The 16886-nt window shown below is 45.8% G+C and overlaps 1 protein-coding gene and 1 long non-coding RNA gene across 2 annotated transcripts in view; both read right to left on the bottom strand.

The window, feature by feature from the left end:
* The window catches only part of ARL14EPL (ADP ribosylation factor like GTPase 14 effector protein like), a 112027-nt gene that overhangs the window by 71812 nt on the left and 23329 nt on the right, over positions 1-16886 (bottom strand). The gene's annotated exons all lie outside the window — the stretch shown is intronic.
* Positions 5777-16886, bottom strand: part of LOC115462321 — a 30046-nt gene continuing 18936 nt past the window's right edge. The window contains exon 3 of the long non-coding RNA XR_003940814.1: positions 5777-5816. This is a non-coding gene — a long non-coding RNA (uncharacterized LOC115462321). The remainder of the gene's footprint in view (positions 5817-16886) is intronic.

Raw genomic sequence — 16886 nt, 5'->3', positions numbered from 1 at the left:
AAAACAGCCTGAAAACCGCCCAAAAGAAAAAAAAGCAGCCCAAAAAACCGCAACCCGCCGCGGGCAAAAATTTCCCGCGGCGGGTTGCGGAAAACCGCCCACCTGGCAACACTGTCTACCATTGGAATGGGAGGGGCAAAACAGGGTGAAAGTGCAATACTGAGATAGAAGAATCAGCAGAGAAAGGTGAGACTCTGCCATGGGGGTCAGGGTAGAGCAAGCTGAGAGTGTAGCATGGGGGAGAATAGTGGGAGAGATATGTTGATACCTGGAAAGGAGAGGATATAGAATAAGAGGCAGGGTGTGTGCTGGGGGGTTCTGCATGCAGCAGAAGCCTTTGGGGGCAGACAGAATTAGGGATCTTGCTGACAGAGTGGGAACTGGGAAGGCTGGATCCTAAAGAGGGAAAAGGTAGGAGGGGGATTTCAGCACAAAAAAAATACTACAAGTAAACTGCAGAATTTTAAAACACATTGTGCAGAACTTCCCCATTCAGCGATCATTTGATGCCAGATGATCACCCACTGTAACATCAGGAACACTCCCCATTTGTAAACATCAGATCCAGTACAGCCCACTACCAATTGCTGGATCAGTTCTCTCTGTAGAGATCCAGGATCTTCCTACTTCTAATGACACTGCAGCAGGGATGTCCCAATCAAATCTGGTATATTGCAATCACCTATTATTAGTACCCCCTCCCTTTCAAAACAATACTGTGAATGTGTTCAGTTAAGCCTCCATCAACTTCATCTGCCTGTGAAGGAGGTCTCTCTAAATCACACCAATGTTAACAAACCTTTCATTCCCTGCTTCCAGATTAACCCACAGTGCCTCTTCAAGTTCTACAATTCTGTTTCCTTAATGCAAGGCTCGACAAACCCCAGGAGCCAGATATGAGAACTAAAAAAAAAAAAAATTACACCCGTTGTCTAAGATTTGCAGGCTGAAATGTATCATAGAAAATGTGTGTCTGTGGCACAGCAAGCAACCTCTCATTGCCTGCCAATAGCTTGCTGCCATTCGTTGGCCAGTGCTGGCATTTTGCACCCCACATAAAGTCAGTATTCTTCTGTCCTCAAGTTCCATAACCTCTCTATCTTTGAAAAGGTTAATTTGTTCCTTATTGTCTTTCAAGAAGGTAAATGTCTATCATATTTCCCGTTCCTCCTTTCCTCTGTGGTATACATATTCAAGTCTCTTCTTATGTGTCTTCTGGCAAAGACCCCATACCATTTTGGTTCTTTCCTCTTAAAGGCTTTGAGTATATGTCCTTAGCAACACATGGCCTCCAAAACTGAATAAAGCATTCCAAATTCAGTCTCATTAATGACTTGTATAGGGGCATTATCACCTCTTTTTTTGATTGGTTATGTCCCTCTCTATGCAGCCAAGCATTCTTCTGGTCTTGGTCACCACCTTGTCATTGTTTCAACAACTTGAGATCCTCAGATAGTATCACTTCATGGTCTCTTTCCTAGTCTGTGCACATCAGACTCTCATCTATTGCATACAGCTTTGATTTTCCACATCCCAAAACCCATCACTCTACCATTTCTTCACACTAAAGCTTAACTGCTAAGCACTAGCTCAAGCTTCTAATTTTTAAAAATCACTTCTCATGCATTCTACTCCTTCCGAGGTGTCCACTCTGTTGCCAATCTTTGTATCATCCACAAAAAGGCACACTTCCTTCTAACCCTTTGGCAAGAACACTGAACAGAATCAGCCCTGGGAAGGATCCTTGAGGCACTCTGCTACTCACCTTTGTTTCTCTTGAGTGAATTCCCTGTACCACCATCCTGTGCCACCTATTTGTCAACCAATTTCTGATCCAGTTTACCACCTCAAGTCCCATCCTTAAGCTGCTCAGTTTATTTATGAACCTCCTTTGAGGAACAATATCAAAGCCTTTGCTGAAATCTAAGACTACGTTCAGAGTATGCTCTTGATCCAGTTCTTTTGCCACTCAGTCTAAGAAACCAATCAGATTCACTTGACACAATTTTCCTTTGGTAAAGCCATATTGCCTCAGGTCTTATAACTCACTGGATTGTAGAAAGGTGAATCACAGCATCTTTATTACCTTTCATACCTCTGAGGTAAGGCTCACCAATATGTAGTTTCCCACCTGTTCTCTATTACCTCCTTTGTGAAGAGGGTTCATATCAGTGGCGTACCAAGGGGGGGGGGGGCAGTGGGGGCGGTCCACCCCAGGTGCACGCCGCTGGCGCGCACCTGTCGGCTCCGAGTTCGCTAACTTCGCTCGTTCGCTGCAGTTCCCTCTGCCCCGGAACAGGAAGTAACCTGTTCCGGGGCAGAGGGAGCTGCAGCAAACCGAACGAGCGAAGTTAGCGAACTCGGAGCCGACAGGCGCGCACCGCGCCACCCCCCCCCCCAGTGGCATGCACCCGGGGGGGGGGGTGTCATTTCGCAGGGGGGGGGGTGCATCGGCGATCCGCCCCGGGTGTCATCCAGGCTAGGAACGCCACTGGTCCACATCACCTTTTCTACAAATCTTATGGCACTCCTCTCTCTTCAAGGATCTATTAAACACATTTCTTTTTTTAAGAGGGCCCACCAAACCCTCTTTAAGCTACCTCAGAATCCTGCAGTGTCTCTCATTGGGTCCCATGGGTCCAAGTTAAGTTTTGCAAGTTGTCCATAAAAACCTTCTTCTGTGAGATGTGGTATTTACACCATCCCCATATGCATAGGTATCTTTGTCAATCATCCGCAGACCTTAGTCAGAAGTTTCTTCCATGAAACAGAAGTAATTGTGCAACAATTATACTTCTCCCTCATCTGTCTACACACTGACCCTTAGAATCTTTTGAATTTTGTGAACAATATCTTTTTTGTAATTCACTCCTGCCTGTGCCACTTCCAATTTCAAAATTGGCAGCCACAATTACTAGTGATAGTCTCACAAACTGCTGCTGGAGACCCGGAATTTGTTTTGAAGAAGCCAGTTGTGCACAGAAGTGGAGATCACTCCTGCACCTGTTACCCACCAATGATGTGGTAGGCCCAGGAGGTGGGGGGGAGGTGTTGAAGGTTTGGGAAGGAGGCTGCCACCAGTAGATGGATCGGGTGGCAGAGCCAGTTTCATTTTGCCTTTCACTAAAAGCAGCCAATTTCTATCACAGATTCAGTTTCAACAGAAACCGAAGATCCTGTTTTCAGCCGGGCTCTAGGGAACTAATTACCAAGTAGCTAAGTTCCATTCTGTATCTGAGTTCATTAGTGAGAGTTAGAAAAACGTTTTAGTGGAGTGTCCAGCATGGAAACCTGATTTTTTTTTATTTTGAAGGGCATTAGTCTTTCCTAGGAAGGGAGTCAGTTATGTACTGTTATTTTTTCAAGTACTTTTGAGGCAAAAGAAAGGTTACAGATGGGTGATAGTTAACTGGTTAATGTTGGTCCAATAAAGATTGTTTCAAGAGCAAGCAATAATGCACCATATTTGAGGGAAAGATGTACAGGGAAATACTGGTAATAATGGAGAGAAGAAAGGGCAGGAAGCCTGAATTTTCCTTTTTTATTTGGGGTGGGGGAATCTGCTGAGGTAGGCAGCATTCATACCCGAGAGTGTTTTGGTTAGAGAAGGTTGTGGCTTGATGAACTATTAAAATCAATCATGGACTGTAGACACACTTTACTGATACATTCCAAAGCTAAGAGGAACTAAAAGGAACTAAGAGGAGGAAAAGACCTCAAACCATCCAGGTGCTGGGGCTTGCTCCACGTCCAATGGCTTCAAAGCACTCTCCGGACTTTTAGTCATCACTGGCCCAAAAACCTCCTGCATCCCTATGCTATTTTATAAAGCAACAAATTTTTTAATTTTGTCTACTTGCTCATTCAAAACATATTCAAAAAATCTACTTCTGTTATATAGATAGCAGTTAAGGTCACTTAGCTTCTGAACTTGTCAGGCTGTTGAGCACACAATGCCGATACTCCCGACGGGGACCCGTTTTGCCCAACAGCTTTCTCAAGGGAGATATCATTGACGCTCTGTAAATCAAGTAGACCTTATATTAAAAGCCTCCTCCCGCTTAAATCATATAATGGCAAGACTCAAAAAACAGTTCCAGTCACTCACTTATTGTGTTCATTTGATCTTTATTGCAGCCTAAAAATCAAACATGGCGCCTATGTTTAAATGGGATGCTCTCCTGCTTTGCATCAATCAGCTGACTTGCCAGTAAGTTACGGCAAGCCCAACAGGAAAAACCTCACAAAAAGGATGTCCATTCTACTGTAGTGTTCAGACCTCTAGGTTCAAGAGACTGGAGCCGATGTATCCACCGCTGCTCACATTGCTTAAGCACACAGTCATGATCGCCACCTCGTTTTGGAGCCCAGACCTACTGTATCACAAAAACATTGTAGATCTTCAAATGCGTGATTTGCTACCTTGCAATGGGAGTCAAGGGGTGCTCCCAAATTACTCCTTAACAAACATGATTTGTGTTCGAACACCCTAACTTGCAACCTTCTCTTGGTTTTCCCCACATAATACTTATTACACGGGCACATTAAAACATATACTACATGAGTGGATTGACAATTGGTATTCGATCTGAGCAAATAACTTCTGGTCAATCGGATTCACAAAGTCTGTGCATTTCACAGTGATGGCGCAACATTTATGGTGACGACCACGAGTGGTCATAAAGTGGTCTAGTGCTGGTAAATTAGCTGGACTTAAAAGTTCTTTGAAGTTCCGTCCCCTCGAGAAAGCAATTCTGAATCAATGCTGATGGAAAATCTCACGTGTTTGCATGATATCCCAGCATCCTAACTTTTGCCGCCACCTTTTCTACCTGATTGGCCACCTTAAGATCATCACATACAATCAAACCCAAGTCCTATTCCTCTTTCATGCACAAAAGTTCTTCACTCCCTAAACCGTAACGTTCCCTCAGGGTTTTGCAGCCCAAATGCATAACCCTGCATTTTTTAACATTAAATCTATACTGCCAAATTCCAGATCATTCCTCTAGCTTCACTAAGTCCTACCTCATGTTATCCACACCAGTCTACCCTATTGCAGATTTTGGTATCATCCACAAGAGAGGCAAACCTTACCAGACAGCCCTTCAGCAATATCACTTACAAAAATGTTAAAAAGAACCGGCCCAAGAACCAAACCTTGCAGAACACCACTGGTAACATCCTTTTCCTCAGGATGTGTTCTAATTACCACTATCCTCTGTCGCCTTCCACTCAACCAGTTCCTAACCCAGTCAGTCAGTTTAGGGCCCATACAGAGGGCACTCATGTTTATTTATTAGTCATCTATGAAGAACCATGTCAAAGGATTTGATAAAATCTAAATACAGCACATCTACTGCTCTCCCTCCATCCAACTCTCTGGTCACCCAGTCAAAGAACTTAATCAGATTTGTCTGACAAGACCTGCCTCTAGTGAAATCATATTGCTTTGAGTTCTGTAATCTATTGGATTCCAAAACTTACTATTCTCCATTTTAAAAGCATTTCCATTGATTTACTTACCGGCCTGCAGTTCCCAACCTCTTCCTTAGTTTGGCTTTTGTGCAAAGGGACCACATCTGCTCTTTTCCAGTCCTCCAGGACAACTTCCAACTCTAGAGAAGCATTGAAAAGGTGACCTATAACATCGTACAAAAGTCACTGAAATGAGGACAGTTCCCCGAGAAGTTAAAATGTGCACAGATCACCCTTATGTAAATTGTGTACCCCTATTTTTGCAAATCATCAAATAATCATATTCAGTTACCTATGGATGTATTTGCTTTGCCTTTAACTTCAGACCAATTGCTTCTCTGAAATAGAGATATACCATCAAACTTAACATATTCAATTTATCTTTAAATAAACTGAAGGAAAATTTAAAGTAAAATGATTAGGGCCACAGAAAATCAATAAGATGTTACAATTCTTTTATTTTTAACCCAAAATGTATATGTTAGAGCTATGTATAACTACATTTAAGTATTTTAAACTTTGCTATGTTATTGCACTGATGTTAATTTAAATATTGTCATTAGCATATACAGGATTAAAAATAAAACTAATTTTAAAAACGTTTTAAATAGAATTTAGCAGAAATCTTAACAGTATTTAACTTCCATCAGTCTGTTTCAATTAAAATGCACTACAAAATATAGGAATCAAGGTAAAATTATGCCTTACCTGCTGATAATTTGTTTTCCTTTACTGCAGCAGATGAATCCAAGAAACTGATGGGTTGTGTCCCTCTACCAGCAGGTGGAGATAGAGATCACTAAACTGAAGGCAGTGGTACCAGACGGCCAGCCCCTCCTTCTCTTAGTCTATGTCTCATCACAAAGCAGAAAACAGGCAAAAGAACCTAGAAGCCTTCCTCACCAACCAACCACAACAAAATAAATGAATAACCACTGTGTGTGACACAGCACGAGATGCACTAAACATCCACTCAGTTTCTCTGCAGAAGCAAAAAAATGAATTCTTTATTTTTTTTTTTTAAACACACCAGAACAAAGACCGCAGCAGAGATAGGGAGGGATCCTGGATTCATCTGCTGAAGTAAAGGAAAGAAAATTATCAGCAGGTAAGGCATAATTTTACCTTCCTTGTCCTTTGTAGCAGATTAATCCAGAAACTGATGGAATGTACCTAGGCAGTCCCTAAAGAGGATGGGAAGCCGCTGCTCCCCATGACAGCACTAAAAACTGCATCTGTCGACGCTGCCAAATTCACTCGGTAGTGTTTTGAAAAAGAATGCGCTGAAGACCAAGTCACCGCCTTGCAAATCTCGTCAAGAGAACAAAATGCCCATTTCCACCCACAATGCCGCCTGTCCTCTAGTGGAGTGGGTTCGTAGATCCTGCGGAGGACAGCGGCTGTGTAAAATATATGCACACACTATAGCTTTCTTAATTCAACGGGCTATAGTTAGTTTAAGAAGCATCTTGCCCCCTCCAGGGCCCAGAAAGCAGGACAAAAAGATGATCCGAGCTTCGAAAATCATTAGACCTAATATTGGAAAAAAGCCCATCGGACATCCAGTCACAGCTTCCCAAAATCCGAAGGGAAGTCCTCCTCCCGAAAGGAGGGAAGGAAAAAAGAGGCTGATTAACATGAAAAGTAGAAACTACTTTCGGCAAAAAGGAAGGAACAGTCCGTAAAATAACCCTGGACTCTGAGAACTGCAGAAAAGGGTCTCGACACGACAAGGCCTGAATCTCAAACTCTCCGTCGAAGCAATGGCAGCCAAAAACACTATCTTCAGGGGGAGATCCTTGTTAGACGCCTTCCACAATGGCTCAAAGGGCCCACAGAACCAGATTAAGGTTCCAGAAAGGACATGGCCTATGAAGCGGAGGACAGAGATGACGCATGCCCCTCAAGAAGCACATCAAATCCGTATGAGAAGCCAAGAGTGCGCCTGAGATGCAGCCCCTAAAGCAGGCCAGGGCCGCCATCTGAACTCAAAGAGAATTGTAATCCAGACCCTTCTGTAAACCCTCTTGGCAAGGTCAGAAGCTGGGGTACTGAAGCCTTAAAAGGCGACTAAGCACGGACAGCACACCAATCTTAAAGATACGCCACACTCGAGTGTAAGCCGTCGACAAAGACCGTTTCTGAGCCTGTAGTAAGGTACCAATCACTTTGTCGGAATAGCCCTTCTATCTCAAACACGACTGCTCAAGAGCCAGGCCATAAGACCAAAGCAGGAGGGCTCCTCAAGAAACAACAGACCCTGGAGGAAGTGACGTCACGGACCTGAATGGCTGCCTAGAGAGCTAGCTCCGTTGCCACCCTCCGTAATTGAGCAATAACAGCGTTCCTCTGCTTGTTTGACGAACTAAATTAGCTATTGCAACGTTCCTTGTGCTGTGTGGAATCTAAAGCGACACTCCCTGCTGAAATAAATGGCGGCGTCTCGGAAGGAGAGTGAACACACTTTGGAGAAGCCAGCGCTCCGGACCACGCGGCGCCATGTGCTTTCGTCTGCACCCGCCTCACATTCTGACTCGGATTCCGCTCCATCCCTGTGCGAATCGGGAAAATCAACTGGCAAGCGGGGATTGCCCAAAGACTTAACGAGATTTTTAACGGAGATCCGCAAAGAAATCAAAGCGTCAAAGGAGGAAATCCTAGAAAAGATGGACGGGTTGAGCGTAGATCTCCGGGAGATGGGAGGCCGCGTTGAAGGCTTGGAGGTGCGGGTGGACGAGAACGCAGAAAAATTGTTCGAGACTGAAACCCGTCTTTCGAAAATACTCACCTCCTATGCTGAAATGCAGCTTAAATTGGACGATTTAGAAAATCGAGGGCGTCGTAACAACCTGCGTTTTCGTGGAGTCCCGGAGGTGGGGGATCATGAAGATGTTGGCTGTGTGGAATCTAAAGCGACACTCCCTGCTGAAATAAATGGCGGCGTCTCGGAAGGAGAGTGAACACACTTTGGAGAAGCCAGCGCTCCGGACCACGCGGCGCCATGTGCTTTCGTCTGCACCCGCCTCACATTCTGACTCGGATTCCGCTCCATCCCTGTGCGAATCGGGAAAATCAACTGGCAAGTGGGGATTGCCCAAAGACTTAACGAGATTTTTAACGGAGATCCGCAAAGAAATCAAAGCGTCAAAGGAGGAAATCCTAGAAAAGATGGACGGGTTGAGCGTAGATCTCCGGGAGATGGGAGGCCGCGTTGAAGACTTGGAGGTGCGGGTGGACGAGAACGCAGAAAAATTGATCGAGACTGAAACCCGTCTTTCGAAAATACTCACCTCCTATGCTGAAATGCAGCTTAAATTGGACGATTTAGAAAATCGAGGGCGTCGTAACAACCTGCGATTTCGTGGAGTCCCGGAGGTGGGGGATCATGAAGATGTTGGCGCCATTGTAAAGCTGCTTTGTAACAAGCTGATAGACTCTCTAGATATCACATTTGAGCGCGCACACAGAGCACTGGGGAGACGGACAGACAATAGACCACGGGACATTGTGGTCTGCTTTACCACTTTCACCATAAAGGAACAGTTGCTACAGAAAGCGCGCCAAGTACAGCACATTGAGTATAATGATGCACAAATTAAAGTCTTTCAGGACTTGTCTGCTCACACTTTGTCTCTGAGGAAAGTGATGAAACCAGCACTGGAAGTCTTAACAAAGAATAAAATCCCCTACAGATGGGCTTTTCCATTTGCCCTTTGCTTTACTACAGGTGGACGTATGTACCGAACCCGGACCCTGGAAGAAGTGTGGAAGATACTACGAACCGAGGGGCTGGTGTCCACAGAGGGCCCACCAACTGAATTGGATCCGACCACGCGAGCCAAGCTGCAGAAATGGCAGCGAGTCCAGGGCAAGGGGAAAAAGACTCGAACAGGCACCTGAAGTTATAAAATGAACTTGTGCTGTGAGTTGCAGTGGAGAGTCGTATAAATTTGTATATGTTAAGTATGACTATATAAGTAAGAGTGCTGGGAATGGGATAACTTGAACTATGTAAAAGTAGTATTGGAAAAAGAAGAACCACTTCCATAGGGGCGAAAGTTCTGTAACATTGAGGAGGGATGATAGCGTAAAAAGCAGGGGTAAGAAGTGAGGGGGGATGGGGGAGGGGGTCTTGGGTAGCTGTTTGGGTTAATGGGTTCTTCCTTCTATATTCCTAGTCGAGGGACTAAGAACCTCGCTAGTGGTTTCCTGGGAAGGGGGAGATGGGAGGGAGGGAGTATAGGGGGGGAGGGGGAGGATTGTTCACTAGGGAATGAATGTACTATGAAGTATAGAATGGGGGACCAAGAACTATACTACTTGGGGAGAATCCGGAGAAGGGGTAAGAAGGGTTTGACACCAGAAGGTTTGAATGTTCCTCATACACTGTTTTATAGGAATGATTTATTGAACAAGTTTAATGTCTGATTTTAAGATACTTACTTATAATGTAAAAGGGCTCAATTCCCCATATAAACGCCACGCCCTTCAGCGTGAGTTACGCTTAATGTGCCCGAAGGTGGTGTTCTTACAGGAAACGCATATGTTACCAAAGCATGAGGGGCTATTGGCATCTAAAATGTATCCTGGGGTATACTGTGCTTCTGATGTTAAAGGGGGGAAAAAAAGAGGAGTTGCTATTTTGTTTCATAAAGATATCCAGGTACAGGTTCTCCACTTGAAGAGGGACATAACGGGGCGATATCTTTTTTTGCATGTGCAGCTTGAGAGGGAGGAGTTTACTCTGGCCAATATTTACGCCCCTAATGAGAACCAGGAGGGGTTTTTTAGACATCTCCATAGGGAATTGCAATCGTTCTCCCGGGGGAGGGTATTCATGGCGGGAGATTTCAATGCAACCATGCAACCTGGCCTGGATAGGTCAGCATCTCCTACTAAAGCTGATTATAACATCTCCCAAGCCTTGCGGAACTTAGTAGAAGAAATGGGTCTGTGTGATTGGTGGCGAGTGTGTCATCCGAGAGGGCGAGACTATACTTTTTATTCCCAAGCGCACCTGTCTTATTCGAGACTAGACTATGTCTTTCTGGACAGGACCCTCTCGGAGGGGGGGGGGGGGGAATCCGCTATTGGTCATATTACAATCTCAGACCATGCTCCGGCTTGGGTTGTTGTTCCTTCTTTAGAGGGAGAGCGAAGAGATTGCAGGTGGTCATTTAATAATTGCCTGTTGCAGGATCCTCAGATTGTAGCGGATTTCCTTCCGGTCCTGAAGGAGTATTTTGAAATAAATATGGATTCGGGGCCAGCTTTGAGTACTGTGTGGGATGCCTTTAAGGCGGTGGCACGAGGATATTTTATTAAACGTGCCAGTCACAGAAATAGGATCCATAGAGAGCGCTTGTTGAAATGTATGGACCTCATCGGGGATCTAGAATCTAAATACAGGACATCGGGTAGGGTGGCTGATTACCGTAAGTTACAAGATGCGAGATTGGAACTGACTGCGCTGCATGAGGAGAGCCTGAAGTTTGTGCATGCACGATTGAAACAGGTATATTATGAAGGGACTAATAAGCCAGGGAGATTGTTGGCTCGGAAATTGAGAAAGATGAGAGCTGATAGACATATTATGCGAGTGAAAGCTGAGAATGGTACACTGCTGTATAAATCTGCCCAAATTAGAGAACGCTTCGCTCAGTTCTATGAGTCTCTGTATAGAGAAGATGCTGCCATGCAGGTTGGGGGGATAGACCAATATCTAGCAGATAGAGGGCTGGCTGTATTATCCGAAAAGCAGAAAAGAGAACTGGATGACCCAGTGCAACTAAAAGAAGTATTGCAGGTTATTAGGGACTTGCCAACGGGCAAGACACCAGGCCTGGATGGCTTTACTAATGAGTTCTTCAAGAAATTTGCACGAGAGTTGGCACCCTGCTTAACATTGGTTATTAACTCAGTTAGAGATGGGCAGGCACTGCCTAGGACTATGTTAGAAGCCTGGGTGGCAGTAATACCTAAACCTCAGAAAGATGGAGCGGACTGTGCTTCCTACCGCCCCATATCAATTTTAAATACGGATGTTAAAATTCTGGCAAAAGTCCTTGCCAATCGGCTGGGGAGGTTCTTACCTACCTTGATTCACCCAGACCAGGTGGGATTTGTGCCAAAGAGACAGGCCATGGACAATGTGCGTCGAACTCTGGACTTGATGCATTGGGCTCGGTCGAGGACCTGTCCGTTGGTCTTGTTGGGGCTGGATGCGGAGAAGGCCTTCGACCGAGTCCATTGGGGATTCCTGGATAGGGTCCTGCACAGGCTCGGGATAGGGCCCTTATTTAGAGCTTGGACCCAATCGCTTTATACACGACCGCAGGCATGTGTTAGGATTAACGGAGGGAACTCGGAGACGTTTTCGCTGGGGAGGGGCACCCGACAGGGATGCCCGTTGTCCCCAATGCTGTTTGCCTTGACAATGGAGCCATTGGCTGCTGCCATCCGGGAGAACGTGAATGTAACTGGGGTGGAGGTAAAGGGGCAGGAATACAAAATCGCATTGTTTGCGGATGATGTGTTATTGTCGTTGACAAACCCATTAACTTCATTGCCTAACCTATTAAAGGAAATAGAGGAATACTCGCGGGTCTCAGGTTATAAGCTTAACGCTAATAAGTCAGAAGGTCTGGTGGTGGGAGTGTCGCCACGAGTGTACGAGGCCTTGCAGGCGTCATTTGTCTTTAAATGGTCAACTAGATCCATACAATACCTGGGGGTACAGATTCCTGCGGCTCAGTCGGAATTGTTCTCGGCTAATTACCCGATATTGCAGAAAGAGATTTATAGAGACTTGGACAGATGGTCCCTTATTGGACTCTCCTGGTTGGGCCGGATAGCGGCAATTAAGATGAACATCTTGCCTCGGCTAATGTATCTTTTTCAGGTCCTTCCCCTGAAGGTACCCCGGGCTTATCTGTCTAATTTGCAGGATCGTCTGATGCGGTTTATTTGGAATCAAAAGAGACCCCGCTTGGCACGGGCAATTCTGTATAGGAACAAAAATCAAGGAGGTCTATCAGTGCCGAATCTGTGTTGGTACTATTGGGCGGCACAGGCTAGATCGGCGGTAGAGTGGTTCAGAGGGGAAGATCATAAGCTTTGGGTACAATTGGAACAATCCATGGTGGGATCCCGTAAGCTGGGTAATCTGATGTGGCTACCCAATAAATATAGAGGGCGGGTTGAGTGCTTTCCACCAGCGGTACAAGCCACCTTTTATTATTGGGATCGGATGTTTATTGATCGGCAACCGCCTGTTTCGGGCCTGGCGCCCATAGTTGACAATCCGTTGTTCGAACCGAGTGTGGGGAACCCCGTGTTGGTACGCTGGGCTGAAGCCGGACTAGATATGATGGGCCAATTGCATGTAGGAGGAGAGGTGGTTTCCTTTGAGGCTTTGAGGGATGATTTTGGGTTGGGGCAAAGTGACTTTTACGTTTATTTACAATTGAGACATTTTCTGAAAGGGTCTGATTATGTAACTTGTCTTAAGAGGGAAACGCACCCAATGGAAGAAGTATGTGTGCGATATCACAGTACACGGGGGATGATCACCTATCTTTATGCAGTGTTAGCCGGGCATCAAAAGCCATCTTTGTTACATAGGAGAAAGTGGGAGCAGGAATTGGGTTTCACCCTAACGGATGAAAAGTGGTTACAGCTGGAAAAGGGGACAATGCGTGCAGCGAGGTCAATACCTATGAAAGAGAATGCAATTAAGGTCTTCTTCCGCTGGTACCTTACTCCGGCGCGCTTGCACCATATGTTTGGGCAGGTCTCAGATAGATGTTGGAGGAAATGTGATGCTTTAGGTACAATGGGCCATATATGGTGGACCTGCCCAAAGGCTAGAGCGTATTGGAGAGCAGTCCAGGCGCGCCTACAAAGATGGATAGGGGGACCTGTGCGGTGGAACCCATTAATATACATATTGGGACAGCGACCAGTAGGTCTCAGAGAACATGAATGGCTTCTGACAAGGGGAGCCTTGCAGACAGCCAGAGCGAATCTGGCTCAGAGTTGGAAGTCTCCATTGGTACCACCACTAACACGCTGGCTTACCAAGTTACGATACGTGTGCGAGATGGAGAGATTGATTGCAGTTAAAGCCCAGGTCCTGCCTAGGTGGGAGAGAATATGGCGGCCTTTTTTGAGTGCTGAGTAGGGGTATTGTCACCGGAACATCTCTAAAACGGGGCTTCATAGTTGGACACGGGGATTGGGAGAAGGGGGGGGGGGGTTGGAGGGATGGGATGGTTTGGATGGGAGGGAGAGTTTTTGTACAAAAATGTAAAAGTTGAAGTTACTTAAAGAGTTCAGTTTGTTCTGATACAAATTCAGATCATAGTTTACCTTTGTATTCTTACTACCGCTATAATTTGAAATGTTTCTAGATGTTACTATTTTGTCATGTATCTGAATAAGTACAATAAAGACTTCTAAAAATTAAAAAAAAAGAAACAACAGACCCTGATGGAGCAGGACCAGAGAAAGTGGAAGTCAAAAGCGAGCTTCTAAGAGAAGAAGTCAAACTAGAGCCGCATAACAAGGAAACCTTGGCCAATCCAGCACCACAAAGATGACACGGCCTCGATGTTTCCGGTTCCCGAGGATCACTTGGCCGATTAATGGCCAAGGAGAAAACACGTAAAGGGGGACGTCCTCCGGCCAGTCTTGTAGAAGGGTGTCCAGCCCTACCGAGCCAAACTCCCTCCTCCTTGTGAAGAAGGTGGGGACCTTGGAATTCCTGCCGGATGCCATCAGATCTACCTCTGGTGTTCCCCATCAGAGACAAATCAACTCCCACTCTGCCAGATTTAAGAGATGCCGACTGAGAAGTCCGCCTGTACATTGGATGTTCCTGCAATGTGCACTGCCGACAAAGAATGTATCGGCCCATAGGAAACGACGAGCCTCGGTGGCGAGAGCCAGACTGAGTGCCAACCTGCCAATTGATGTATGCCACTGCTATTGTGTTGTCTGACAGGACACAAACCGCCTTGCCTGACACCTGAATAGTGGAGGAGTGGCCTAGTGGTTAGAGTGGTGGACTTTGGTCCTGGGGAACTGGGTTTGATTCCCACTGCAGGCACAGGCAGCTCCTTGTGACTCTGGGCAAGTCACTTAACCCTCCATTGCCCCAGGTACAAATAAGTACCTAAGCCGCATTGAGCCTGCCATGAGTGGGAAAGCGCGGGGTACAAATAAAAAAAAAATAAAAAAAACAATCTCAAGATCAAGGAATCGGCAACTGAAGCAGTTGGTGAATCCAAGTCTGCAACTTGCTCTTCCTGTCCTCTGGCAGGAAAACTCGACCCCAAGCTGTATCGAATTGAACACCTAGGTAGATCAGGTTCTGAAATGGAATGAGGTGACTCGGGTAGTTTGATGATTCAGCCCAAGGACTGTAACAGAGCAGAGCAATCACCTGCGCAGTGACTCTGTGACTCTCCTGTTCTGAGTCCACCCAGATGAGCCAGTCGTCGAGATAGAGGTGCACCCTGATGCCTTCCTTCCGGAGAAACGCTGCCACCATGACCATAACCTTGGAAAAAGCGTGTGGAGCGGTAGCAAGGCTGAAGGACAATGCCCGAAATTGAAAATGGTGCCCTATAACGGCAAAACATAGGATCCACTGATGATGGGGGCATATTGGAATGTGCAAATAGGCCTCCTTGACATTCAGGGTAGTGATAAATGCTCTCCTGGTTGAACTACTGCCACGACAGACTGAAGATTCTCCATTCAAAAATGCCTGACTCGGAGCGATCGAAGGATTCACCCTTCCGAGGCACTACAAAGTAAATGGCGTAACACCCTGAACGAACTTCAAGGTGAGGACTGCCCCAAGGTCCAGAAGAGAGTTTAGAGTGGCTTCTATTGCTCCCCGCTTGGATGCCGTAGCACACCGGGACTCCAAGAAAAGCTCTCCTACGGGAGAAGAGAATTTGAGCCTGTAACCTTCTCTGATAAAATTTAAGACCCACTGGTCTGAGGTAATCCTGGCCCACTCTTTGTACAAGAGGGACAAATGACCCCCTACCTTGGGAGGCGAAGAACAGACCAGTGTCCCATCATTGGGGAGGGTGCCCTTCAGCACTCTGACGTATAGAGGATCGCAAGGGTCTTTTGTCTCTACGAAAAGAGGAATGCTGCAGAAAACGGGAGTGCTGAAAGGCACCTCCCGAACACCCCAGCTGATAACGTTAGAACTCTTGAAAATGGGGCCCAGAAGTCCCTGCTCATGACGTGGACTTGGGCTTATCCTCTGGAAGTCTCTGAGATTTGAGTACCCTAAGTCCTTAACAATCTTCTCCAAATCCTTCCCGAAGAGGAGTCTTCCCCGAAAGGGCAACCGAGCGAGATGCTACTTGGCCCAATGACGGAGCCACAAAAGCCTATGGGAAGAAACCACCAATGTCCCTTGTTTGGCTGAGGTCCGCATCAAATCGTAGAGAGTCTGCCAAAAAGGCAAGACCTGACTCCATATAATTTATTTATTACATTTGTATCCCACATTTTCCCACCTATTTGCAGGCTCAACGTGACTTACATAGTACCGTAGCGGCGTTCGCCAGTTCTGGTATGAACAAATACAAGGTGTAATAGTGGTAGAATAAGGTTCATGTATGGTAGATAGATTGGGGGAACATTAGAGAGGAAGAGGGAGAGTTGGGGTGTGTCCATTATGATCTTTGGTTTTGTTGTGTTGCAGGTACTTAGGTTCTTATGTTGGGTCGGTGGGATATGCCTTTCTGAACAAGTTTGTTTTTAGTTCTTTCCAGAAGTTTAGGTGGTCGTACGTTGTTTTTACTATTTTTGGCAGTGTTCCATAGTTGTGCGCTTAAATAGGAGAAGCTGGATGCATACGTTGATTTGTATTTAAGTCCTTTGCAACTTGGGTAGTGGAGATTTAGGTATGTTCGTGCTGATCTTGTTGTATTTCTGGTTGGCAGGTCTATGAGGTCTGTCATGTATCCCGGGGCTTCGCCGTAGATTATTTTATGGACCAGGGTGCAGATTTTGAAAGCAATACGTTCTTTGATTGGGAGCCAGTGCAGTTTTTCTCGGAGGGGTCTGGCACTTTCAAAACGTGTTTTTCCAAATATAAGTCTGGCTGCTGTGTTTTGAGCGGTCTGAAGTTTCTTTGAAATTTGTTCTTTGCAACCCGCATAAATTCCATTGCAGTAGTCTACATGGCTTAGTACCATTGATTGGATCAGGTTGCAAAATATTTCCCCCGGGAAGAATGGTTTCACTGAGTTTCCACATAGAGTGAAACATTTTCTTTATGGTAGATTTCGCTTGGTTCTCTAGTGAAAGGTTCCGGTCGATTGTTACTCCGAGGATTTTCAGGCTGTCTGCGATAGGAAGGGTGTAACCTGGGGTGC

This window comes from Microcaecilia unicolor, chromosome 2 (genome assembly GCF_901765095.1).
Source record: "Microcaecilia unicolor chromosome 2, aMicUni1.1, whole genome shotgun sequence".
NCBI classification, from domain to species: Eukaryota; Metazoa; Chordata; class Amphibia; order Gymnophiona; family Siphonopidae; genus Microcaecilia; species Microcaecilia unicolor.
Note: the sequence above shows the minus strand (reverse complement) of the source record. Positions and strands in the feature narration are given on the sequence as shown.